The sequence below is a fragment of the Crocuta crocuta genome, unplaced genomic scaffold, assembly GCF_008692635.1.
Source record: "Crocuta crocuta isolate KB4526 unplaced genomic scaffold, BGI_CrCroc_1.0 scaffold139, whole genome shotgun sequence".
Classification (NCBI taxonomy): domain Eukaryota; kingdom Metazoa; phylum Chordata; class Mammalia; order Carnivora; family Hyaenidae; genus Crocuta; species Crocuta crocuta.
Genome location: NW_027533258.1, coordinates 6473258 through 6480414, shown reverse-complemented (window position 1 = coordinate 6480414; position 7157 = coordinate 6473258).

Here is a 7157-nt window from a genome sequence, read left to right as displayed (position 1 = left end):
GAGAGAGAGAGAGAGAGACAACGTGAGCAGGGGAGGGTCAGAGAGAGAGGGAGTCACAGACTGAAACAGGCTCCAGGCTCTGAGCTGGCAGTCAGCACAGAGCCCGACACGGGCCTCGAACCCACGAACCGCGAGATCATGACCTAAGCGAAAGTCGGACGCTTAACCGACTAAGCCACCCAGGTGCCCCAGTGTTAGCCATTTTGATGGGTGTGAAGTGGTATTTCATTGTGGTTTTGATTTGCATTTCCTTGATGATGAGTGATGTTGAGCATTTTTTCATGTGTCATTTGGCCTTCTGGATGTCTTCTTTGGAGAAGTGTCTATTCATGTCTTTTGCCCATTTCTTCACTGGATCATTTGTTTTTTGGGTGTTGAGTTTGACAAGCTTTTTAAAATAGAGTTTGGATACTAACCCTTTATCTGATATGTTGTTTGCAATTTTCTTCTCCCATTCTGTCGGTTGCCTTTTAGTTTGGCTGATTGTTTCCGTTGCTGTGCAGAAGCCTTTTATTTTGATGAGGTCCCAATAGTTCATTTTTGCTTTGGTTAATTTTTTTAATGTTTATTTTTGAGAGAGAGAGAGTGACAGAGAGAGAGACAGAGTGAGAGGGAGAGACACGAAAGGACAGAGAGAGGGAGACACAGAATCAAGCAGGCTCCAGAGCCCAATGTGGGGCTTGAACTTACTAACTGCGAGATCATGACCTGAGCCTAAGTGGGATACTTAACCTCCTGAGGCAGCCAGGTGTCCCCTCCCCCCATTAGTGTTCTTAATTTTATAGTTAAAGGAGGAAACAGGCTCAGGTGAAATGACTTGACTTTCACAGTTGAAACTATGATTCCCGGGGCGGACATTTTTCATTTTGTGTTCTTCTTTCTCAAATAACTCTTTGCCTTTTGTCTTTCTATACACTTGCTCACATCCTAAACGGCCTTCAAAACTAATGTAGACAAGCTCACTTTGTCCGGTAGATACCGTAATGGTAGGTTTCCAGTCCTGGCCAGTTACGGGCTCTCACGATTGGGGTAAGAGTGTGAGGTTGAGGAGTGTGGGAAAGAGGGTGGCCCAGTGAGAAAGGAAACAGGAGAGCCCCACGGAGCTCCATGTCTCTTACTGGCTTCCTAACACACTGTCACATGTATACATCTGGATATTTAGTCTTGGGACGGGGGTTAAGATTTAATGCAAATAAATTTACCTGGGGCCAGATAAAATGAAAAAGACCTAAAAGTACAGAGACCAGGAGAAAAATAGGGAGGCACCTGAGATTTTCAAAATGAACTGGTTACCAGGAGCAGATTGAACTGATATCTTGTGCTCCCGGAGATGCAGTAGCTGAAGTGAGTGCATGGAAAGACAGAATTTATTTTATTTTAAAAATTATTTTTAAAAATACAGTTTAGTTGGTTTCCATATAAAACCCAGTACTCATCCCAAGAAGTGCCCTCCTCCATGCCCATCCCCCATTTTCCCCTCTCCCTCCCCCCCCCACCCCCCGTCAGCTTGTTCTCAGTATTTAAGAGTCTTCTGTGGTTTGCCTCCCTGCCTTACCTTAACTATTTTTTCCTCCTTCCCCTCCCCTATGGTCCTGTGTTAAGTTTCTTCTGTTCCACCTATGAGTGGAAACATATGGTATATGTCCTTCTCTGCCTGACTTATTTCGCTCAGCATAACACCCTCGAGTTCCATCCACGTTGCTACACATGGCCAGCTTTCATTCTTCCTCATTGCCATGTAGTATTCTATCGTATAGATAAACCACATCTTCTTGACCCATTCATCAGTTGATAGACACTTAGGCTCTTTCCGTGACTTGGCTATTGTGGAGAGTGCTGCTATGAACATTGGGGTCCATGTGCCCCTGTGCATCAGCACTCCTGTGTCCCTTGGGTAAATTCCTAGCAGTGCTATTGCCTGGTCCTAGGGGAGTTCCGTTGTTAATTTTTTGAGGAACCTCCACACTGTTTTCCAGAGGGGCTGCACCAGTTTGCATTCCCACCAACAGTGTAGGAGGGTGCCCGTTTCTCCACATCCTCGCCAGCACCTAGAGTTAGAAAGACAATTTAGACAGAATTTAGACAGAATTTAACTCTAGCATCTAGAGTTAGAAAGACAATTTAGACAGAATTTCTGAGATACGGTGACTTCAAAAATTGAACATTTGTGAATGAATATTAATGGGCTAATTATAGCCTAGCCACAAACTGGCTTTTTATAAAGCTGCGGATATTGGAAGTTTTCCTCACCATTTCCTTCCTCCCACCTTTCTGTTCTTGTACGAGATTCCCGGGGTCCCCTGGGCCCCTCCCTGCCCTTTGAGTTGGGAGGTCTAGAAAGATTTAGCTAATAACCTTTTATCTGATTTAATTGATACGATTAAATGGAATTCCAAGGTGAGCCATTATGTTTTGAGTTAGTTTAGCCCTCATTGCCTGTAAACTTTAGGTCTTCTAGCAAGTCTTTTTTTTTTTTTAATTTTATTTATTTTTGAGGGAGAGGGAGACAGAGAATCTGAAGCAGGCCCTGCACTGTCAGCACAGAGCCCAACACGGGGCTCCAACTCGCGAACCATGAGATCATGACCTCAGACAAAGTCGTACAGCAACGCAGGTGCCCCGCAAGTCTTTTCTGAGTGACAAATAATGCAGAGATGGGTGTTGGTGTGAGGCCACAGGAGCCGTTCACCTGGTCCTTAATTAGATAAAAATTTATCTAATTTTTCCATAAATTTTCCAGTGTAGCCAATTAGATAAAAAGCAAGTCTGTAGTTAAGAGGTGAGGATTTCAGCCTCTTCCCTTTTTAGCTACCTGCATTGATTCCCTGCTTAAGGTGGTTTTAACGTCACGTTATAGCAGTAACTGATGACATTGTAACATTCTGTTAGTTACATATACCTTTAAACACTTTTTTTTCTATTTCTCAAAATTACTCTGTAACTTATTTTTACACAGCTGTGCAAACAGCCCCAACTCCTTTTTTTCTTGCTCCTTTCTCCGTTCATATTGTTATTTTGTTTTCCTCTCCTGCCTCCATTTATTTTTGCTAACTAGTAGCAAACACTATATTAGAACTAAAAAGAGAAGAGTGGCTCCCGGCTTCAACTTGTTTCAGTCTTTCAGTCTTTCGTCAGTTTCCCCTCCCGCTGTCAGGTGGATTTTCCCTTCCCTTCAGCAGGAGAGGGAGATGTGCCTTGTGAACTGGGGCTGGGGCTCCTCTGTGCTGTCCAGGCCGCTGCTGCTAACTGGAGCCAGTTCCTTCTGCCCCTGCCCTGTGCTCACCTCGTTTGGCCCGTAGGAGGCTGGCTGGGCTGGCGTGTAGTTGCTTGGGCTTTCAAGGGCCATGGATCTCTGATTTTTTCCTGCCACACATCTGCTGGGGCAGCAAGTTGAGCCTGAGGGGTAGCTGCCTCCAGATTTGCCCCAGTACCCCAGCCCGGAGTGCCTCCCCCGCCCCCTGTGCCCACTCTCCCTGTGTTGACGTTTGCGTGATTAGGTAATAAGCAGTGGGTTACTTTTGGGCCAAGTAACTATGTTGAGATATTTCAGGTATTGTACCTAATAGGTGATATCTTTATCTTAGAATCCTAAGCATTCTGATAATTGGATGGGAGAGAGTACTTAAACACATCCTTCATTAGTCCTGGCTCTTTTCCTAGAAGATTTAATTGAATTTCCATAAATACAAGTTTTAGTGATACTCATTCTGAATTTCCCCATGTTGTTCCTGAAAGCATTAATAAACGCAGGCATAGGTAGACTATTGAGAAGGCCAGGCATTCACCCCCTGAACCAAGGGGGTGAATGAATATTTTAGGAAGGTTTTGTTGTCAACAGCTTATCTTACCGGGTGCATTTTACAAAAAATTACATCTATATAAATGAATACGTAAGGTATAACTAGGTCTAGTTGGATTTGGGAAATGTGTTCATGTTCCTAAGATTTCTCAGGTTTTCTTCCTGTAACTTGTAAGGACCCACCCTGCATATCATTCCTAGGGATGCCACCTCCTTTTCAGGCCTCCTAGAAGAATTTGAGCACCTCCTCAGTAGTTCATTATCTTATGAATGAGGTTAGCGAATTGACTAGAAAATGTTGCTTTGGTTTAGATTTCATAATTTATGAACTGCTTTTGAAGCTTTTGAATCAGGGGTAGTAATTAATCATAGATAGTGCTAAATCAGTAGAGTTAATAAAAATCACTTGTAACATGTTCTGAATTTGTAGATTGAAAACATGGACAAGATTATCTTTAAAGTTACTCTTGACTTCCAAGGGCTAATAGCTATTCTGTTCATTGAATAGGCGTGAAACATTAAGGTAATTGCAGAATTTAGAATTTCAACTAGACTTCAGCTTCATTTTATAAAGTACTTCTACCCCAGAGAGAGCTGACTTTTTAAAAGAAAGCCCGCGTGTTAGAGTTTTCACTGTGCTCGTGGGGGTTATGTGATTTGAACTGTTCTTGAATTGGTTTTATTCAAATGTGATATAAAAATGCAATGTCATGTTCTAATTTTGGTTTGTTTGATTTACAGTCAATGAACTGGAACTTATCTCTTTTACTTTAGGCTTTCAGATAAACTTCTGTGAAAAGGCACAAAGTAAGCTACAAATTTTATGATCCTATGCTTATTTTTTTTTCACATCCATCTTGGTAATGGGAATGTGTCCACTATTGTTTCAACTAACCAACCATGGCTGTTTTACATTAAAAGAGCTTCCATTTCTCATTCTTTTTCCAAATACCAAAACAACAACAACAACAACAACAACAACAAAACAATTGTGTTGTTCTATTCTTGATTGTAAATTGTTGTTTGCCCTCAAAATTGAAATAGATACATACAGGTATTCAAATGCTTGTAGGTATAGAAAAACGTATAGAGGTGTGCAGATATTTATAGATATTCAGATGTACGTAGGTATAGAAAGCATAGTAGATTTAGAAAGATGTGTACAGGTATGGAAAGATGTATTTATCTGTATGAGTTATAAAAAGATACACATAGGTATTTGAACTTCACCATAATTTATTATAAATTTTTTTTTACATTTATTTATTTTTGAGAGACAGTGAGACAGAGCATGAGCGGGGGAGGGGCAGAGAGAGAAGGAGACACAGAATCCGAGGCGGGCTCCAGGCTCTGAGCAAGAGTTCAGCACAGAGCCTGACATGGGCGGGGCTTGAACCCATGAACTGTGAGACCATGACCTGAGCCGAAGTCGGACACTCAACTGACTGAGCCACCCAGGCGCCCCAGAACTTCACCATAATTTAAACTACGAGTTGAGGAAAGTTCTCGTTTAAGATTGTGGTGCAAAGTATGTAATGGTACTCAGAGATTTCATGCTTTAAAGTTGAGATTTTGGAACCAAACTCGTAGAGTGTTTTAATTTTTTTCTTTAAAACAAAGCTTGTTTCTTCCTCCTGCCTCTCCTACCTCAATGGGGACTAGTGTTCTATGTTAGGACACCAGTCTTTATAGAATGCAGAGTAAGTTGTCTTGTCAATAACAAGCAAAATTTATAAAGTTAAAATGAATGCATTAAAAATTAAAAAAATTATATATTATGGGGGGGTGAGAGAGAGAGAGAATCCCAAGCAGGCTCCACACTCAGTGTGGACCCTGACATGAGGCTCGATCCCATGACCATGAGATCATGACTTGAGCCAGCCAGCCAGCCACTTACCTGACAGAGTCACCTAGGTGCCCCCAACAAATGCATTTTATTTATTTGTTAAAAATTTTTTTAATGTTTATTCATTTTTGAGGGAGAGAGAGACAGAGTGTGAGTGGGGGAGGACAGAGAGAGAGGGAGCCACAGAATCCGAAGCAGGTTCCAGGCTCCGAGCTGTCAGCACAGAGCCCGACGTGGGGCTTGAACCCACCAACCGTGAGATTATGACTTGAGCTGAAGTCAGATGCTTAACTGACTGAGCCACCCAACAAATGCATCTTAAACTTAAGTATCATTTGTATAAATGCAGTTAAGAAATCCCCACTCTAGGAGACTACTCTTAGGTTAATATAAAAAAATCCCCAAATATAACGTAACTAGTTTCATCTTCTGTTTATTTATTCAGAGTGAGGAAGAATGGTGGCCACTTTTTGATAGACAGCCTTCTTCTCCCCCAGCTTTACTGAGATGTAGTTCACATATAATTGTATAAGCTTAAGGTGTATAGTGTGATGAGTTGTATATTGCAAAATGATGATCACTGTAAGGTTAGTGAATACTTCCTTCACCTCATGTAATTAATATTCATTTTTTGTGCTGAGAACATTTAAGATGTTAAGATGTACTGTTTTAGCAATTTAAACTTTTTTGTTTATTTTTTTATTTTTGAAAGAGAGCAAGCGAGCGAGCGAGTGAATGAGTGGGAGAGGGGGAGAGAGAGAATCCCAAGCAGTGCCTGCACTTTCAGCACAGAGCTTGTTGCAGGGCTCGAACCATGAACCGTGAGATCATGACCTGAGCCGAAATCGAGAGTCAGATAGTTAACCAACTCAGCCACACAGGTGCCCCTAACGTTTTCTGATGGAATCAAAATGTTTATAATTTCCAGTGGTTGAACGTTGTGACTTCCTTTGAAATGTAGTTAGCAGATGGTGTACTTCCTGAATGGTCCACTGATGACAGAGTAGAGGGCAGCTAGACCCTAGGATCACAGGTTTTTAACTGGTTCATTATTATCCTTCTGTTACCTTTAACTAAAAATATTATACAACTGGCTGCCCATATTGAATCTACATGTTTGATATATATCTCTATATAACGAAGTTACCGCTTCTATTTTATGCTGTTTTAATTTTAATACACTTATTTGATAATTTTTAGCTTTTGCTTATATTTTAACAAAATATTTCTCTTTATTATAGTTTTTTAGTTTTTATATATTGGCAAGATCTAATTTAAGAATAATGCTGACATCTTGGGGCGCCTGGGTGGCTTAGTCGGTTAAGCGTCCGACTTTCGCTTGGGTCATGATCTCGCGGTTCGTGGGTTCGAGCCCCGCGTCGGGCTCTGTGCTGACTGCCAGCTCAGAGCCTGGAGCCTGTTTCAGAGTCTGTGACTCCCTCTCTCTCTGACCCTCCCCTGCTCATGCTGTCTCTCTCTCTCTCTCCTAGAAATAAATAAAAACATTAAAAA